Source organism: Lichenostomus cassidix, chromosome 19, assembly GCF_008360975.1.
Source record: "Lichenostomus cassidix isolate B80296 chromosome 19, HeHo_3.0, whole genome shotgun sequence".
Lineage (NCBI taxonomy): Eukaryota > Metazoa > Chordata > Aves > Passeriformes > Meliphagidae > Lichenostomus > Lichenostomus cassidix.
The window spans coordinates 2,104,328-2,125,114 of record NC_139499.1 but is presented as its reverse complement, the minus strand read 5'-3'; positions in this window follow the sequence as shown (position 1 = coordinate 2,125,114).

Sequence of the window (20,787 nt, the reverse complement as noted above, 5' to 3'; positions counted from 1 at the left end):
GGACACAGGAAGCCTCTGGGCCTGTCACATCGGGGAGCTTTTGCCACCTGTCCCCTGTTAAACTCACCTCAGCCTCTAGCACAGACAGCTCCTGGCATCTCTCTGTCACTGCAGACATCCAGGTAGGTTCTGCACTCCTGTGCCTCGATGGCATCAGTGTACACTGTGCTCTGGTGTCTACTAAAGCTTTACACTTGTGTGGCTCTGCTGTGCCAGGCTGTGGGATCCACACAGCCCAGTGTGCCTGGGCATCCCTTTCCTCCTCCTGGCTGAAGGCAGAGACCCTCTCTTCCTGCTGCTGCTCAGAGCAGTCAGTGTCTGAACTTTGCAATGTCAGAAGTTCCCTCACCAGAGCTGTAGGAAATTATTTTAGTTCTTTTAAATCTGGGAGAGGCCTGATCACCTTCTTGTCTCTCTGTGGCAGCTACACTGAGAGTCTTCTTGGCCTCCTTAACATCCTCTTCCCTCTCAGGTCACTTGCACAGCTTCAGCTTTGAGGTGGATTCACAGTTCCACTCCCTCCTGTCCTCCCTGCTCATGCTGAAAGAACCAGCATTGGTTTCTTGGCCTGTGCTTGGGGCTTCCCTTCCCTCTGACTGGGGTAGGAGAGGAGTGATCTCTTGGGCTGTCCCAAAAATCTGGGCTGCACTGAAAATCTGGGTTGCACTGAAAAGCTGGGCTGCTGCCTCATAGGGGGAGGGAGTACCCAGAGTTTCTTCTCCATTCAGAGCCAGGAGGATGCCATCTCCACAGCTGGGGTATCCATCTGTGGGTATTTCAGTGCTACCAAGCTGCTGGAATATGATGCAGGGATACTTGAACCTCCTTCCTGCCCATGGCCAGTGTGCCTGCTGTACCTCTCACTCTTCCCAGATGCCTTTCAATCTGTCCTGTCTCCCCACACTGTCAGTGGGACGAAGGGAGAGGTTGGGGGAAAAAAAAAGGTGGTTTTAAGGGTTTATTTTACTTCTCATATCCTGCTCTGATTTTGTTAGTAATAAACTCACTTTGTACCTCTAAGCTGAGCCTGTTTTGCCCTCAGAGTGTTTTCACCTGGTCCTTAACTCATAAACCCTTCATGAAATTTTCTCTCCTCTGTCCAGCTGCAGCAGGGGACAGTGAGTGAATGGCTTTGGAGAGTGCTTGGCATCTGACCAGGCTCAAACCACGACAGGAGCCTGGAACAGAGACTCCAATTTCCCCTATATGCTGCCTGCCCTCCCCTTCTGGGAGCTGGGCTCTGGAGATGGTTCTGTTGATAGTTCTGTGGACAGTTCCATTGAGAGTACAGTTGATAGTTCAGTTGATAGTTCTGTGGACTGTTCTGTGGATTGTTCAGTCCATAGTTCTGTTGATAGTTCCGTGGATAGTTCTGTGGACAGTTCAGTTGGTAGTTCCATGGATAGTTCAGTGGATAGCTCTGTTGATAGTTCCATGGATAGTTCAGTTGATAGTTCCATGGATAGTTCAGTTGATAGTTTTGTCTGTAGTTCCCACTAAATGCTGCTGTTGCTGGCTCCAGCACTGTCCAAGCAAGGATCACACAGAGGCTCCTGGCTGCTAGGCTGTCCTGCAGTTTGGGATCATTTGGCACTGGAGCTGATGCTCTGCTGGGCTCTGGTTCCACTGCTTGTTCCCCCAAGGCTCCCCCACTCTCTGTGCTCCTGCCTTGGGGCACTGGGGTCATTTGCTCCTCCCCACAGCTGTGCACACGTGGAGCAGACGAGCCTGGCTGAGCCCTGTGTGTCCTGAGGAGCCAAATCCCGTCTTGTCCTGCAGCTCTGGCAGAGCTGGGCTCTTCCTTTGGTCCTTGTCTTGCTTTTTGGCCTCTGCTGGTGCCTCCAGAAAAGGAGCTGCCAGGACGTCAGCAGGGACAGTCCAGCAGAGACCTGGGACTGGAGCAGGAGTGCTGAGAGCAGGGGGAGGAAGGCAGTTGTCTTGGTTTGAAAGACAGGTGTCTGCTAAGAGAGGTTGAACCCTCCCTTAGAACAGAGAATGTGATTCTCCCCTCCCTCCGAATTATTTTAATTTTGAAATCAAGGGCTTTCAGGCAAAGGTATGGGAAAAGGAATATCAGTTCTTTACTAGTATCTATAAACAAGCAATAACAATAATAGCAACCACAACTAGAATCAGAAACCAATAGCAGATGACTTTTGAGCTGCCAAGCCTTTTCCCGTGTGGTGTAATCACGGTTGCAAGCAGCAGGGGCGCTGTTGAGCTCCCGGCCGGGCAGGGCAGGTGCGATGACTCCCGAGCGGCTGCAGGTGGCGCTGTGGCGCAGGGTCAGGTCAGCCTCAGGCAGCTGGTAATGGTAGGCAGGCTGAAGAGTACAGCAGCCAGGCAGCTCAGAGTGGCAAAAAGCAGGGCGGCAGGGGCAGGAGCTGGCTCTCCCCAGCTAGCTACCGAGGTAGCAAGGATTTCTGCAGTCACAGCAGATGCCACGGTCTCGTGCAGCGGAAGCGGGGTGGGCAGCAGGGACAGCCGGACTCCCTGGCAGCTGCTGCGAGAAACACAGCTGGGAAAACGTGCACTTCCTGTGGGAAAGAAATTGAATCAAAGCTCACCCTGCCAGGAGGAGAAGACAGAGCACAGTTGGGTCTCCTGCGGTCGCAGCCAGAAGCCAAGAGCAGTCCCTTTCTTGCCAGTGTCCGACTGAACGAGTGCCAGTCTCCAACGGACAGCTCCTTCCTTCCCCTGCCCCGCCCAGCACACCCTTTTGTCTCTTACAAAAGAATTGATGGCTCTAATCACCCAGATATTTGTTGCTTAGTAACAGGGATGGAGGAAAAATTCCAATGCCCCCCAACCTCTGACAGCAGTGAAGAAGATGCCCACGAGGACAGAGACCGTGATGTGGTTTCTGAAAAGCAATCTCACACGAGGGGATCTCCACCATGGGCCCTGCTCCCCGCTTTGCTTTTGACAAGGGCTGAAGGGAGTCCCTGAAGGCTCTGTCCAGGCAGAAGGGTGGGCATGATGGCTTTTGCTCAGCAGAGCTGGCTGTGCTCTGGCCCCTGTGCCATCCTGGGGATGTGTCCCAGCAGGGGCAGCTCTGAAGGGCCCCAGCAGCTCCTGCTGTCCCATGAGTGCTGGGCAGAAACCCCACACCAGGGAGCAGCAGAAATCCCTTCACTGTTTCCATTATTGTTGCAATTCCACCAATGCCACCCTTCCAAAGGAGTATTAATATTTAATTCTTTTCAAACTTAGCTTAGGAGACACTGACAACCTGATGCCCTCACAATAACTGATAGAGACATCTTTGACACGCTTGCAGAGGGAGCTCAGTGCTGCTTATATTCTTACCCCTTTCACTGGATTTGACTGGGAAGACTCGTGATGGAATTGCTGGAGAACATCCCTGGCTGAGCTGAGCTTCCAGCAGCAGGTAGAGCTAAGAACCAGGGTTAATAAAATCAGTGAAGCATCCTCACAAGGCAAACTGTCTCCCTTTACAGCTCACAGCCTCCTCACACTGATAGAAGATGACAATCACCAGATGTGGCAACATCAGCTGAGGGCAGCTCCAAAAAGCTGCCTGCTCAACACATCCTTTTCCAGCTCCCACTAACTTATTTATACAGTCACAGATATTTTCCAATGCTTTTGGGACACCTTATCTCATTGGCTACACAAATCCCCTTCTGACTGCATCATGTCTAAGTGTGAAATAATGCATCATTCAAGTCACCATGACCCTGGGGATGTAAAAACCCTTCCAGCCACAGTGACCTCATCAATGAAAGTCCTTTGTATCCAAAGGGTCCAGCTTTGTGAAGGTCTGGTTGCATGGCAGAGAAATCCTGGGATAGCAGCACCCTCCTGGCATTCCAAACACGCTCTGGTCCAAGACATGATCTCACCACAAGGTTTGAGTGCCTCTGGCTGGGACAAAGCTGCTCTCTGTATCCCGGGGAACTCGCTCCTTCCCTGGCACGCCGAGGTAGGCTCAGGAGCAGGGCTGGCTGCTCCCACTCTGTGCTAATCCAAACCAGGAGCACTCCGCTGCCTTCCCGAGCCACTGCTCAGCTCTGGGGATCTGCCTGCCTGCTGCCTCTGGAAAAACAGCATGAGGCTTTGCTTTTCCACTGGTGTTTGCAGCAGGAATGAGGCTGCACGAGGAGCTCCAGCCAGGAGCACCTGGCAGACTGTCACCTGAGCTGTCCCCAGTGTCACCGAGGTGGATGGGCAAAGAAAGGACACATTCCCTGATTTATTCCAATCACAGCACCAAACACCTTGACTCCCAGGTTGTTATCCTAACCATGGTTACACAGGAGGAGTCACTGGTTTTTGACAGTGGCAGTGTTAATCAGCAGTGTTAATCAGCAGTTTAATGAGCTGCTCACCCAAGCAGTGCCTTGCACTGATCCAGGATAACAAACTCAGGTGAAGCATCCAAACTGCACCCATCCACTTCTCACCATCTGAAGGAAAAAATGCTGGGAAAATGTAACAATCCTCCTCAGCCTGTGTGGATCTCTGAGTGTCCCAAGCAGCAGGAGAAACTTCTCCGTTTAACAAAGAGCTCAATCCTTTCCACTCCCCCTCATCCCTCTGGCAGAGCTGACATCCACCAGAAGATGCTGAGGTCCATTTCAGAGGGGATCCCCATTTATCTTCCATTCTATCCAAACACTTTTTTCCCCTGAAATCTGACCCATAGTCTGTGCAAACCCTATTGGCCCAAGTTCTTATTTCCACAAATCTTTCAGTGAATCAGAGTCAGAGCTGGCCTAAGCAGAGAATAAAGAATTTCTGGTCACTCTGAATCCCACAAATTCCTGGTGTTGTTTCCCTTTGGAGAAGTGAATGAAAGTAAACAGTAGAGTCTCCATCTCTTCTGGAGCAGGAGAACAGCACATTCCTCTTATTTGGTTTGGTTTGGTTTGGTTTTCCTATTACTCTCTGCATATAGAAGAGCTGCCTTAATTAATGTAAGCTTATTATGAAATTAGAGCACCGATATAATTAAAGCATTGATTAAAAAGCCAATAAAACAAGCAGCTCAAGCTCTTTTGAAAGAGGAGCAGTATGAATCCTCCTTGATTAAATATTACAGCTCAGTCAATATTTAACCATTCCATTGTATTGACTTAATTTCACCATCGAGCTGGGAATAAGCATCCCTTGGGACCTAATTATGGCAGGTTTGCTTCCCTTGTTGTTCCCAGAGTTTGTGGGCTTGTTTGGTTTATTTTGATATTTCTTAAACTTCTGACAGAGCAGATCTTCCATCCCAGGGAACCACACTGCATGGAGGCAATTCATGGGTAATGAGCAGTTCTGATAATTGTGTTTATCTTTGGAAATGAACTCCAAGAAATCCATCCCATCCATGAAAACGAGTCCTGTTTCCTTCAGCTGGTCCCAGAATGAGGTTGGTAATGAACTCAGCAGCCAGCTCACACCAACAGCCCTGCCCCACATCTCCTGAAGGTCACTCTGGGCTTTACTGGGGACATTTCCTTCCCTCCATTCCACATCCATCCACAGAAACATTGCAGCAACATCCAGAGCAACCTTCAGCTCCTCAATTCATTCATCTTCATCCATTTCAGAATTGACTCCCTAAAATGACAATTCCTTCTTCATTAACACTCCAAAACTAAAGCCCCCATGTGTGGCCAGGCTGTCCCCAGAACCCCAAACCAGCCCAGGGAGCTGGGGAGAGCTCAGGGAAAGCTCAGCCCATGGAGCTGCTGCAGGATGCAAATCCCTCTGCCTGCAGCTGATTTCCACCTGCTCTGTGCCACACTGAGGCCAGGAGCACTGAGGGACATGGACTGGAGGTGGCCTTGGCAGTGCTGCCTTCACTGCTGGACCCCATGGAGTCTGAGGTCTTTTCCAGCCTTACTGACTCCAGGATTTTGTGAGGCAATGACAGTGTGATCTGGGCACTTTCTGTGTTCTTCCCACCTGCAGCAACATCTGGGAACATCAGAAAGCCTGGAGAGGCCTCACCCCTGACAGGGATGGTGAGGAGAGCAAAGCTGCTCTCCAGCCTGTCAGACATTCCCAAGAGCTTCCCAGTGCTCTGGGCTGCAGGCTGGGGATTTTGGAAGCACCAAGGCTGCATTTCAGATCCTTGCAGCCTGTTTGCTCTGAACAAGCAGCACGACTTCATTTGCCTTTTCTGTTCCTCCTGTTATTTTCTCCAGTTCTTTTTCCTCAGGGAAATAAAACAGCTCTAAGGAAGCACCACAGATGAAAGGGAAGGAGGAGGTTTCTTAGCCCTTATTTTTTTTAGCTCAGCACTTGTGGTGGATCCTTAATTGGGTCTTCAGGAATGTCTGATCTCTCACAGGGCTGAATTCTGTGCTAACACCTCCCAAAGCAAAGCTCACCTCACCCACTTCCTGTGCTTTCCCAGCAGGGATCTGGAGATCTCCTGGAGAAGATCCAGAGATCTGGTAGCACACAGGTGGAGTCTTGTGTGTCCCTTAGGCTGCCAGGGCTGCCCAGCTCAGAGAAGGGGTTTGACAGTGTCTGTCCTTGGAGGAATTCAGGATGAAGTGTGGGAATTGATGGTTTGTCCCACTTGGTCAGCACAGCTCCTCCAGCTCCAGAAGAGCTGGGACACTTAGAGAATCATGGAATGCTTTGGATTGGAGGGACCTTGAATCCTATCCAGTGCCACCCCAGCCATGGCAGGGACACCTTCCACTGTCCCAGGCTGCTCCAAGCCCTGTCCAGCCTGGCCTTGGACACTTCAAGGGATCCAGGGGCAGCCACAGCTTCTCTGGGCACCTTGTGCCAGGGCCTGCCCACCCTCACAGGGAGGAATTCCTTCACAATATCCCATCTCTCCCTGCCCTCTGGCAGTTTGAAGCCATTCCCTGTGTCCTGTCCCTCCATCTTGTCCCCAGTCCCTCTCCAGCTCTCCTGGAGCCCCTTTAGGTACTGGCAGAAGCTCTGAGCTCTCCCTGGATCCTTCTCCTCTCCAGGTGAACATTCCCAGAGCAGAGGGCTTTGCTGGGCCACTTTCCAGTGCCCTGTTAGGATTCCCCACCTCTTGACCAAATGCAGCCTCCTCTGGGAGGGCTGGGTTGGGTTGGGTTTGGTTTTCCCTTCCCAGCCTCAGCACAGAGTGGACACACAACAGGCTCTGAGCTGAGCCTAACTAAGCAAAGCCAAACCTCACCACGTTTTCTGCTCAGCAACAGCACAGGAATGTCAGCAGCACTTTCAGGGAAGATGCTGGAGCAGTGGAAAGTTAAAAAATGCAAATCCAAGCCCAAAAGAGCTCAGAGCCTGCAGCAGACGTGCCACAGTGTGGCATTTGCAGCATGGCAGCAAGAATGTGCTGGCACGTGTGTGTGAGGTGGGGAAAAAAGCGTGAAGTTAAGCATGACTTCGGGGGGAGAAAAATGCCCAAAATCCAAAAGGGATGAGTTTATTCAGGGATTATCAACGTGACTGCCTTCATCAAGTGATGGAGCAGCTGAAAGCATGTTCTGAAATGAGGAAAACAACCAGTTCCTGACATCTAGTGGTACAGGAGCTGCCCCCCCTGCGTGGGGCTGTGGCAGTCAGGGCTGATTGCAGAGCAGCCTCACTGCACTCCCATTGTGTTGCTGACAGTAATCTGTGTGCAAAGTGGGAACCTTCCCGGGCTGGGCTATCAGAGCCAGGCCTGGACATGCCATGGCTGAGGGATTTCAGGGAGAACAGCCCTTTGTGTGGGCTGGAATCACACCAACAACAGCGCCGAGCTCCCAGCTTTTAGCTCAGAGCTGCTCTCGCCGAGCTCATCACTGCCTGCATCCTTTGCTGCTTTGGAAAACGGCCAAGGCACGGCGAGAAAAAGCCCCAGGAGGTCTGAAGTGAGCAGGGGTCACTGAAAAAAGGATGGGGACACCCCCAGAGGCTCTGGGACATTCCAGAGCACACAAATCCTGCTGTAGCTGGGCTTTTCTCTGATGACAGCACAAAGAGAAGGCACCTTTGGGCAAAAAATATTCCTTTTGTGCCCTTTATTCCCACCTTGTTCCCCAAAAAGCCAAATTCTGTTGCTCCTGCTAGGCCCCTGGGATCAGAGCAGGTTGTTGCTTCAGGATGCAGGATAAACTGAGCCTTCCTAGGCCCTGCAGTGCTTCCCTCCATGGAGGAGCTGCCTCAGCCCTGCAGGAGCTCTGGGCTGAAGCAATCCCATGGAGCTGGACAGGCCTTGTCCATAGGAAAAGGTTCTGCCCCAGCATGGCCTCATCCCTGCCAGATTCCCTCAGAAGGGGCTGTCATGGAGTCATGGAATGCTTTGGGCTGAAGGGACCTTAAAGCCCATCCAGTGCCACCCCTGCCATGGCAGGGACACCTTCCACTGTCCCAGGCTGCTCCAAACCCCAATGTCCAGCCTGGCCTTGGACACTGCCAGAGATCCAGGGGCAGCCACAGCTTCTCTGGGTACCCTGTGCCAGGGCCTGCCCACCCTCCCAGGGAACAATTCCTTCCCAATATCCCATCTAAACCTACTTTCCATCAGTCTGAACCCATTCCCTGTGTCCTGTCCCTCCATTCCTTGTCCCCAGTCCCTGTCCAGCTCTCCTTCAGGCCCTGTAAAATCTCCCTGCAGTCAGTGTTCTTTCCTCCAGGAATCCAGCCCAGATCTGGGCTCTTCTTGAACAACCACCACTGTGTCCCTCTGTCCCACTGTCCCTCTCTGTCCCCTCCCTGTCCTCAGGCTGTCACCCCTCCCTGCTCCCAGGACCTTTTTGGCTGAGCGCTGCTGCCCACAGGCTCAGCTCTGCTTGGATCCCAGAACCAGTGGGGATTGGCAGAGATCTGCAGGATCTGAAAATGCAAACCCCTCACTCAAAGGGTCTCCCACACCTCAGGAGCTGAGGGGAAAGATTTCCCCCTACTCACAGCATCCATGCCCATGGAGTCACCCTGCCCAGGGGTGGCCAGCACCTTCTCCAGCCCATGAGAGCTGAATTCCCAGCTGGAGGGTGGGCTCAGCCTGGTCTTGCTGTGACAGACACTGAAGATCAGCAAGGAGAGAGCAGAGGACAGGTGGTGGTGCCCAGAGGGTGGGAATCAGGGAGCCACAAACACAAGGAAAAACCCTGGGAAGGGGAAGAAGGAAGGAAAAGGGGGGAAGGAAATACTGAGTGCATTTCCTGGCCACCTGCCAACATCCTGGTGAGGTTCAAATGTCCCTGCTGCCCCCACTGCCTCAGCACAAAGCCCAGCAGAGGTGTCCGAGTGGATTAATGAGGATCAATTTAGGACAATATCCATGTTTACATGGACTAAGCTCTGTCCCTCGAGGCCTTTTAAAGCAATTCTTTCAGCTACTGAGGTATTGATTAGAGAGGTCTGAAACAACTTGCACTGCTCCAAACCCACTCTAAAGAGCTCCCAAAATCAAAGATCAGCAAAATCCCACAGTTCCTGCTTCAGACTCAGCAGAAGCCAGGGGAATGTGGAGATGCCAGGGGAAGGACAAGGTGACCCAGCCAGAGCACTTGGCACACAGGGACATTCCCAAATGCCATTTGCACCAGGACAGCTTGGGGTTGGGTGAGGAAATATTCCTTCCCTGGGCTTCAGCTCCTGGAGGAAAGAAAGAAACAACAAAGGAAAGAGCAGGAGCTGGTGGAATGAATGCAGAGGAGACCATGAAAATGCTCCAGGAGCTGGGGCACCTCTGCTCTGGAGCCAGGCTGGGAGAGCTGGGGGTGTTCATCTGGAGAGGAGAAGCTCCAGGGAGAGCTCAGAGCTCCTGCCAGTGCCTAAAGGGGCTCCAGGAGAGCTGGAGAGGGACTGGGGACAAGGGATGGAGGGACAGGACACAGGGAATGGCTTCTCACTGCCAGAGGGCAGGGATAGATGGGATATTGGGAAGGAATTGTTCCCTGTGAGGGTGGGCAGGCCCTGGCACAGGGTGCCCAGAGAAGCTGTGGCTGCCCCTGGATCCCTGGCAGTGTCCAAGGCCAGGCTGGACAGGACTTGGAGCAGCCTGGGACAGTGGAAGGTGTCCCTGCCATGGCAGGGGTGGCACTGGATGGGATTTAAGGTCCCTTCAGCCCAAAGCATTCCAGAATTCTGTGTTAACAGGAATGTTTATCCTCCTCAGGGGGTTGTGAGTACACAATGAGCCCCCTTGGCTGGGAAAGGCTGCAATTTGGCCATTTCATCCCAGCCACTGCAGACACCCTGAGCACTGAGGAGAAACAACCTCAGCACAGCTCCCTTGGTGTATCCCATTCCTGAAAAACTTGCTTTTCCCTGGTTTGGCTCTTCCCTTGGAGCACAAGTTCCCAGACTGTGATGGGAGCACCTCAGCTTTCCCACACCTGCTGAGACAATTGGGAATCTCAGCCTGAGGATCCCAACCCAAGCAGCCAGGGATGTGTTGGAAATCTCATTTATTCCCTTTCCTGCCCAGCTTCAGCACCTCTGCTTCCAGCCTTGCTCCTGATGTATTTTCCAACTGGATCTTTTTTTCCTTGGGATCCTGGGGACCTCTCGTGGTGGAAAGTGAAAACCTTGATTGGAGAGGAGTGGGAGAAGTCCAGGCTGGATGAACGGCTCCTCTAAAGGAACTCTGGGATCAGAAAGCAGGAGAGAAGGTGCCCCTGCCCTTGGAAAGCTGCAAACACCCCCCGTGCCAGGTGAGAGCCCTGCAGCATTGCTGGGATCCAGCAGGTGACTCCTGGCTTTTCCTGCACAAATACACAACCCTGGCAGCTCCCAGTTCCTGAGGCTGAAGTGTTGTGGATGAGATGAGGACTGAGAGCTCAGATAAGGCAGGTGCTGACCACAGGCACCCAGCAGGCAAGGTTGGACAGCAGGAGGAATTTCTTCCTGGAAAGGGTGGTTGGGCATGGAAAGGAGCTGCTCAGGAAAAGGTTCTTCCCCCAGAGGGTGCTGGGCACTGCTCAGCTTCCCCAGGCAATGGTGACATTCCCAAATCTGCCAGAGCTCCAGGAACATTTGGACAGCTCTCCCAGGGATGCACAGGGTGGGATTGTTGGGGTGTTTGTGAAGGGACAGGAGCTGGGCTGGATGATCACTGTGGGTTCCTTCCAGCTCAGGATATTCCATGATTCTATGGAAGGATTTTCTCACTATGAAATGTGATTTAAAGGCTTTTTTCCCCAATGGATTCTCCCACTCAGCTCCTCCAGGAGCTCAGGACAGCTCAGGTTGGGTATTTCATTTCCCATGCTGCTGGAATTGTCCACCCTGGCCCCAAGGAGCTCCCAGCACTGGGATGTGTTGCTGAAGACAAAGCCCCTCAGCACCAGCCCTGCAAGGCCTTTCAGCAGCTCCAAGACCTCTCCCTGCCAGGGCAAAGCTTTGAAAGGGAAGCTCCAGCCCCAGACCACCCCAGCCCCACTGCCATCTCCCTCTCTCTCATTCCTGGATAATTAACACACAACGGATTGCCTGCAGTGCCTCTCCCAGAGGCTTTGGGACCACCCTGCTCCCAGGGAATTGAGCTTTCCTTGAGAGAAGGAAGAGCCCAGGCCCAGGACAGCCCACCCTTCAGCCTGTCCCCAACACAGTGAGCAGGGACCTGGCAGGAGCTGCAGGGACAATCCAGCTTTTCCTGGGGTTTGGAAAATACACCGGTTTAAAAATTTTGTATAACTTTAGTCAAAGGGTTCTGTTTGTCTTTACCTCAGGAAAAGGAATTTTAAGGTTCTTTCCAGGCCATTGTTCTACCAGGTGAGGTCTGATGAACTCAACATATCAACAGACTGGAGGAACCCAAAGCTAAAGAGCTCTCAGCAGAACATCAGCAGCCAGCAGTGGCTATCTACAAACAGCTACCCCAGAGCACCTCCAGCAGGGCTGAAGACATCTGGGCAGGAAAGGACTGATGGGAGAATTGGAGAATTAAAAATCTAATTCACATCAGAGGTGAGGAGATTCAGATCCAATGGGAAACTGAATACTGGGGGTTTGCTCAACTCTGGCCCAATGAACACTGACCCAATACATTGCTATGTGTTTTGACTGTATAAAATATCTGAAAATCTAGTAAAATCATGTATCATGGAATGATTCTCTCTGCGTGGATGAGATGATTTCTGTGGTACATCCTGGCCAGAACAACATCCTGGCCAGATAATCAAGTAATGCCTTGACTCTCTGACATTAAATATGTTGTTGGAGGGTTTTTGATTTTGTTTTTCCTGCAGTTTTGGTGACACTGAGCCATAGGACAGGAGCATCCCTCTGGGTGCTCTGGAGATGGCTGGATGGGGAATCCAGGCCTTTTGCCCCAGGTGCTCTGTCAAAGGGCACATTTATAATTCTTCCCTTCTCGTTGCTCCTCCTGGGCTCCCTTTCCCCCTTTTTGAAGCCCTTCCTGTCACTCGGGATGTGTCACTCTCCTGTCAAAGAGATGCCTCTAATGAAGGTTTGCCAAGTGGTTCAGGTGGAGTTTTAGGAATTTCACAGGATTTCCATGTTGGAAAAGCCCAAACTTCTCAAGACACAGCATTTCCCAGTGGTTTTGCTGCTTTTTTGCTGCTTTTTTACTGCTTGCACAGCCCTGGCTCATCTCTGGCTGCCCCACATTGCTGTTCCCCCAGACATTTCCAGCCCTGGCTCTTGGTCCTCCCCTCTCCCTCATGTCACAAACTGGGCTCTGCAGAGGTCAGGCTTTTCTCCTTCCCTGCAATTCCCCTCTTGGATAAACTGAGCCCCTCTGGAGCCAGGCTGGGAGAGCTGGGGGTGTTCATCTGGAAATAGCTCCAGGGACACCTCAGAGCCCCTCCAGTGCCTAAAGGGGAGCTTTGAAAAAGAGGGAAAGAGACTTTTTCCACAGGCAGACACTGACAGGACAAAGGGGAGCAGATTTGAACTAAAAGAGGAGAGGTTTAGATGGGATATTGGGAAGGAATTGTTCCCTGGGAGGCCCTCCTCCTGGGCACAGCCTCCTCCACCTCTGTGCCTCCCCAGCTGGGTGACAATCAAGCATTTTTAAACACCCCTTTGGGTAAGGCTGTCTTTGGGCTCAGCCTGCCTGCTCAGAGCTTCACCTGAAGCCACACTCTCAGCAGGGGCAGATGGGAGGAGCTTTCACAGCCTCATCCCAAAGCCACTTGTGGCCCCGTTTGGGATTTGCCAGCCCCACAGGGATGTCCTGGACTTGGCCATGCCGCTGTGACAGCCTGAGAGCCGCCGGGCTGTTCAGTTTGCAGGCACAAGGTGGCACTGGGGGAGCAGCTTTCCTTTCCCTTTCCCTTTCCCTTTCCCTTTCCCTTTCCCTTTCCCTTTCCCTTTCCCTTATCCCAGGCCACCAAACCGATTCCTGCCAGTGCCACCAGGGTCACTGAACCCATCACTGTCAGTGCCACCAGGGCTACCAAACCCAGCACTGCCAGTGCCACCAGGGCCACCAAACCCACCCCACTCACCCCTTACCCCATCCCCTTGTGCTCCTGAGCTCTCCCAGGGCACTGGGCATGGAGCATCTCCCCTCCATGAGGCACCCCCTGCTGCCCTCTTGCTCCCTCTGCTCTGCTGATGTCCCCAGCAAGGTCACCCATCCTCTTCCAGGCCACTCCCGCACTTGGGATTGCTAACAGGCTTGGGGGAGGTTTGATTATTTTAAAAATTGATTTATTTTCTACCTGCCAGCTCCTCAGTGTTTCCCTCCAATGGAGGTGGGAGTGCCCTGGCACTGTCCTGGGACACGGGGGACAAGTGGCAGCAGCACCTTCTCGGGGCCACCTGGTTGAGGGGAACATCTCTGGGCACACAGGACACTGGGCATGGCTGGGGACCCTCGGGACCCTCACTGCAGAGGGGACAGAGAGGGGCTTTGTGGGGACAGCAGCACCCAGTGCCACCTCCCAGGGGAGAGTTTGGCACAAGGCAGGGCTGGAGTGAGAATATGAGGCACAGCAGATATTTAGAGACCCCTGTGGCTCAAGGACACCCAGAGCAAGGGGACAACCCCAAATCCAGCAAGGAATGAAGCACCCAGACTCCTCCCTGGCTCAGAATGGCAAGGGGCAGGGGTGCACCCATCGCACCCAGGCATCTCCCTGGAGCAGGAACAGCTCTGCCCTGCTCCAGGACATCCCCAAACACCCTTCCCAGTGCCCATCCCTCCCCTCGGGCATTGCAGCTCCATCATTCCCAGCCCGGGAGCTCTCGGGGTCTCTCCTGATGAAGCCCCGGAGCTGAGGCAGGCAGGGAAGCTGGGAAATCACAGCCCTGGAAGGTTTCAACCACGGCAAAGAGGAGCAGGAGCCTCCCAGGTAGTTTTCCAGCCCAGCGGTTCCAACAAGCTCTCGGAGTGTTTACACACCAATAACAGTAATTAAACCAAGCCCAACAGAACCGCGGGTGCTCCCAGCACATCGAGCCGCGGGAATAAAACCCTCCGGAAAACAATCGCAGCTCTTGAGTGCTGTTCAGCTGCTCAGAGCCTCACAGCAGCCCAGGGTTCAGATGAGAGATCCTGGGATGGAGTGACACAGGTTAAGATCCCACTGATCCAAGGAACAGGGAATGGGCACAGCCCAGAGCTCCAGGAGTGGTTGGACAACCCTCTGGGACAGGCTGGGATTGTTGGGGTGTCTGTGCAGGGCCAGGGGCTGGCTGGATGATCCCTGGGGTCCCTTCCAGGATATTCCATTCCATGAAAACTCTTGCACAGGATGGAGCAGGAAGAGTTTGGGCACACAGGCCCTGGCATGGCTGAGGCTCTTCAAGTGCAGTTCAACAGCAAAATCACTGGGAAATGGAAGAGCCAATTACTTTTTATAATTTCACACCTGTAGGGTGGGGAAAATCCTTCCTTAAAACAGGAAAAGCAGCTGGTTGATCCCAAATTTCCAAGGTTCAGAGGTCTGAGTAATAAATGTTTTACCTGCCCCCTCTTCGCAGGGGGCTTTGGATCACTAAGGACCCTTCATTCCCTAGGCACCAAATATTCAGGAACATTTCAAGCGGCATTATTCTCTCCTCACCCTGCAACTACAACTGTTCCATAGTTCCTGCCAGGCTGAGGAGTGAATTCTCCTTCTCTGCCCACCTGGTCACATCCCTGGAAAGGGAAATTGGTGCTAAGGGGGATCAGGGAGGGCTGGGAGGAGATTCCAGGCTCCGAGGTGCTTCCCTGGCTCCACATCCAGCCCGCAGCACGCTCCTTGCGAATCCCTTTGGAATGTGCATCTCAGGAAAATCACGTTTTCCCTCTGCCGCTGCTGTCAGCGCTCGCTGGGCTCCCAGCAGTCGGCAGAGAGCAGCTGATGAATCTCCGATCTCTGGGAGCTTTAGATATCCATCAAAGGCCTGAGGAGAGTGGCTGCTGCCTATTGGAACCGTTTAAGCGCTGATGGGATTATAATTATCTCGCTATCAACTGCAACAAAGCAGCTCAGCAGGAGCTGCTCCGCTTAAACACAGGAGGTCAAGGAAATTAGCCGAGCGGGGAGTGGATGGGAGAGCTCGACCCCGCTCTGCGGATTGCTGATAATTAATGGCGTTTATGATTTCTATTGGGGCCAAGCTCTTGTCAGGCCGCTGGGTCACACGCTCGGCAGCTGGATGGGCCTTTGCCATGGCTGGCCAGCCAGGATTTGGGGTGTGGGGAACCTCTCTGCACCAAAAGAGGAGCATTCCCTGGCTCCAGGGCTCGTGGATCTGTTGATACTGGGATACTGGGAAGGAATTCTTGGCTGGGAGGGTGGGGAGGCCCTGGAATGGCTTTTCCAGAGAAGCTGTGGCTGTTCCATCCCTGGAGGTGTCCATGGCCAGGTTGGAATAACCTGGGATAGGGGAAGGTGTACCTGCCCAGTTCCCTTTCCTCTGGTAAAGCCAGACCCATCCCAGACCCATCCCTGACCCATCCCAGACCCATCCCAGACCCATCCCAGACCCATCCCTGACCCATCCCTGACCCATCCCTGACCCATCCCTGACCCACTCCAGACCCATCCCAGAGCTCAGGGATGAGCCCAGTGCTCATCTCACCAAATCTGGCCCTGATCTCTTCATTTCCCTTTCTTGATTTCTCTTTTTCCGCCCCACATCTCCTGGATTTTCCCCTGCAAGTCCCACCAATCCAGGGCACCTGGGCAGGCATTTCTTTCACTCTCATTCAGCTCCACAAGGGCAGCACCAAAACTTGTATTTGGAAGTTTTTTCCTTATTAGAAAGAAAAAGACAATCCCAGCATGTAGCAAATCCAAGTTCCTGAGATCCACTTTGTCCCATTCCATCCCTTTCCCCTCTGGATCTCCAGACCCTCACAGGCTCATCCCACCACCTCAGAGAGGTTTGTCCCCAAGCTGCAGGGATTTCTGCTGCTTGAAACCAGGATCCACCCAGGGTCTGCAGCTTCCCATGGCAGGGAGGACTTGGAATTGGGAAAACCCATGGCATCCCCACCTTCCAGCTGTGCCAGGGCACTGCAGCACGATGGGCACCAGCTGCTGGCACAGGCTGTGCTGATGGCTCCTTCTTAGCAATAGAAAGAGAGAGGAAAAAAATGTATTTTAGGCACTCTGATTAAAATTTAAGGAAAGGAACACAGGCTGGTTTCCCACCCAAAATGAGAACTCAGGGAGGAAAGCGGGAGGTGAGGAATCCAAACAGCAAAACAAAGACACACGAAGAACAAAACCATCAGGAAAGAGAATGGGAATGAGGGAAAAACAAAGCAGGAGGAAAAAATATAAGGGAGATGAAACAGGAAAGAACGAGAAGGAGTGGAAAAAAAATCTGAAGTGGAAATAAGCAATCAAAAGGAATAACAAAGGAAAAGGAGCAAACAAAGGAAAACACACAGAGAATAAAGGAGCGAGAGGGGACAGGGATGGAACAAACTGCTGCAGAGAACAAAGAGGGGATGTGAGGCAGCCCAAGACACAAAACTGAGACAAGACAGCACTAAAGACAAAGGGAAAGTAGAACAAAAATAGCACAGAAGGGGAAACATGAAGGGAGTGAAGGTCCCTGGGAGCTGCACTGGTCCAGGGGCAGAGCAGGGGGGACAAGGGGCACACAGCCTGGGGGTGAGGAGGGGACAGAACAGGGAGCAGAGCACGGCAGAGCCCAGCTGGAGCTGCCACATCCCCGGCCAGGCTGCTGCAGAGGACACAGCTCTGCCCAAGAGATCCCTCCAAGGGGGAGCTGCTCCTCAGGTGCTGCCAGGTGCTGCAAGAAATGGCAGGAAGGAGCCTTCCTGTCCACAGTCATCTCTGTTTTCTATAGTTATCCCTCTTTTCGTAACAACCCATCCCTCTCTGCCCAGCCCGAGCTGTCCTGTCCCTGCCCTCCTCCCTGTGGGGTCCCAGTGGGAATTTGGGGTCCAGCTGGCTCCACAGCAGGGCCAAGGGCAGTGCTGGAGCAGTGATAACACATCCAAGAACGGGGAAAACACGCTGGGCAGCTGCTGGGGGAGAGAGGAGGGAGGGCTGGGGATGAGAAGCAGCCCTGCAGAGAGGAGGGCAGGGCAGGAGCTGCTCTGGGCGCAGAGATTCCCTCGGGATTCTCTCAAGATTCCATGGAGCAGCTGTGGCTCTGCAGCCCCCAGAGAGCTCCCCAGAGCAGGTGGTCCTGGGGGATCCATGCTGGAGCAGCTCCTGAAGGACTTGATCCTCTGGGAGGGATCCCAGATGGCACAGGGGACAGTGTGGGAAAGGATCCCAGGGGATGTGGGATGGACCAACTGCAGCCCCCATCCCATCCAGCTGCACTGCCTGGAATGACAGAGCTGGGAATGCCAGAGTGAGGTTGAGCCAGGAAAATGGCATTGTGGGGAGAAGGTGGTTTCAGGTTGTTTCTCACCACTCACCCCAATTTTTAATTGCCATAAATTAAATGTTTTCCCCCCAAATCAATGTTTCACCCATGGTGGTGCCTGGTGAGTGACCTCCCTGCCCTCGTCCTGCCCCAGCAGCTTCTCCATGGTATTTTCTCCCCCTGCCAGGCTGTGGAGGGTGGCTGGGAGCAGCTGGGTGGCTCTGGAACCAGCCAAGGCCAAACCCACAGCTCTCCCAGCCTCGGGAAGCTCCTGAACACCCAGAGCTGCATTCCTGGGCCAGTTCTCCCAGGATGAGGCTTCAGGCACTTTTTCCATGGTGGGGAAACCTGCAGGAAACAACCCAGCTCCTCGTGGGAGCTCAGGAGGCTGGAGGGATCCCTGGGATGGTTGTTCCACTCTCAGAATTCCAGCTGCTGGCCCTGGTTTGGTGCTGGATGCAGCTGAGCAGCTCAGCTCAGCCCCTTGCTCCCCCTCTGGGTTATTTCCCTCCCAGATTTCCAAGAGCACGGTCAGAAATGAATTCCTGCCTGGGTTCTGTACCAGGAGCAAGCTAAGGAATAACACAACCCCTGAGCAGGCAGGACAGGGCTGCTGGAGCCTCAGGAGGAGAAGAGCTCCACAAAGTCCCATTCCTGCTGTCGCCCAGAAGGGCAGGAAGACATCCCAGATCATTCCCAAGGGGAATTCCTTTGGGGTCTCCATGCAGGGAGGTGCTGGCTTGGCCAGCAGGAAAGGAAAAGGAGCAAACAAGGAAAACACACAGAGAATAAAGGAGCGAGAGGGGACAGGGATGGAGCAAACTGCTGCAGAGAACAAGGAGGGGATGTGAGGCAGCCCAAGGCACAAAACTGAGACAAGACAGCACTAAAGATTACAGCAGCCAGCAAAGACATTTGGAGAGCTGATACTCCTCACTTCTCTGAGCCACCAGGTGGGATGAAATAGGAATTCCTCCTCTGGAAAGTTCTCAGGGTTATCCCATCCCTCTGCCTGTTCTTTTGCCTTCTGTCAGAGGAACAGACTGTCAGAGGAACAGACACAGAGGATCAGGGTGGCTGCTCCAGGTGAGTCCTGAATGGCTTCCAAATAAATATGTGGCACTTCAGGAGCCTCTGGAGTCACTCCTCAGGTTGTTCCTTTCTCACTGCCCTGAGCACAACCAAGCCCAGCTCCCCCAGGGATCCAAAGCACCTGGGGCAATTCCCAGCTGGGCTTTGCAGGAGTCACCAGACCAGCAGGAAATGGGAGCTGAGCCTTTTTCTTGCCACAAATCCCAAGCTGAGCCCTTGCTGGGGTGAGGAGCAGGGATGGCCCTGGCTGAGACATGGGCAGTGTTTGTCACACTCATGCTCTGGGATGTGACACTGGATCCCCCTGCTCCTGACAGATTTCCTGGATAACTGGACACCCCTGGGCTCTGCAGCTCCTCAGTCCTGCTGCCATGTCAGTGATTGTGCTGCTGGCCAAAGGCACAGCTGACATTCCCAACCCACTGGTGCCAACTTCCCTGAACTCCTGGGTGAGCTGAGGAGCTGCCCTGGCTCCAGGGGCTCCTCTCTGCAGGAAGACTTAAAGCCATCATTAATTCAGGGAGTATTTTGATTTATAAGAACAGTGATCCCAGGAACTGCTTCCCCCCAACACTCAGGATCAGCCACCCCACAAGAGCTTGGCCTTGCAGGAAAAGCTCAGCCCACCCACCTTTCCCAGCTGGAAGGGTTGATTTCTGTCCCTGCAAGTGGCCCAAAGCTTTTCTGATGTTTAAAGGACCGTTTCAGTTTGGCACTGACAGGGGACAGCCCTCAGTCCTTCATCCCAGTGTCCTTGGAAGTCCAGCTGGGATTCCTCATGGTCACAGCTGCTCTTCCCAGTCCCAGCCCAAGCAGGGATGGCTTCCCACCCGTGAAAAGCTGCAGAGCTCCCAGTGCCTCATTGCACCCCAGTGCTCAGGGCTGTGGCCATCAGCAGTGGATCAGTGCCCATATTGCTCTGTGCCTGAGCAGAAGCTTTGCCACTGGGAGTCCATCAGTTCAACTTCTGGCTTGGAAATGAGAGTTCAGCTTCATTTGAGGGCTTGGATGGAACCTTCTGGAAGTTCTGCTGGGAGGAAGGGCTGGGATTGTTCAGCCTGGAGAGGAGAAGCTTCAGGGTGACCTCATTGTGGCCTTGCAGGACCTGAAAGAACTGACAGGAAAGATGGAGAGAGACTTTGGACAAGGGATGGAGGGACAGGACACAGGGAATGGCTTCCCACTGCCAGAGGGCAGGGAGAGATGGGATATTGGGAAGGAATTGTTCCCTGTGAGGGTGGGCAGGCCCTGGCACAGGGTGCCCAGAGAAGCTGTGGCTGCCCCTGGATCCCTGGCAGTGTCCAAGGCCAGGCTGGACAGGGCTTGGAGCAGCCTGGGATTCTGGAAGGTGTCCCTGCCATGGCAGGGGTGATATTTAAGGTCCTTTCCAACCCAACCCATGCTGGCATTCCATGATTCCATCTGCTCTGAAGCTCATTGGACTGAACCATTGTCCAGCTTGCCCTGGGAGAGCCCTGAGGGTGTGAAATGCTCCCCCAGGGGCTCAGCTTTCTATCCTGTGCCATCCCTCTGCAGCCCTGTGGCTCCACAGCCCAGCACAGGCTGGCTGTGCCCCTGCCCAGGTGACACTCACCTGCTGCTGTCACCTGCTGCTGTCACCTGCTGCCCCCTTTGGGGACACAGTGCCCCTCACAGACCCTTCCCTCCCACCAGGAAAGCTCCACCCCGCTGTTCAGGAGAGCATGGGTGGAAGCTGGGGGTTCAAGGAGTGCCCCAGCTCCAGGTGACACTGAGGAACATTTAGGGACAGCCAGCCTGGCCTCAGGGATGCACCTGCAAACCTTGATTGACCACATCCCATCTCTGTTCAGCCCGTGGGGTGTGACAGTGTCATCCTGGTGACACAGGAAATGGATAGCAGCAGCGATGGATAAACAGCAGTTATCTCTGCCCACCATCTCTCTTGATCTCTCCTTCATTTCCATTCCTTTCAAAAATGCAAGTTTCATTAAA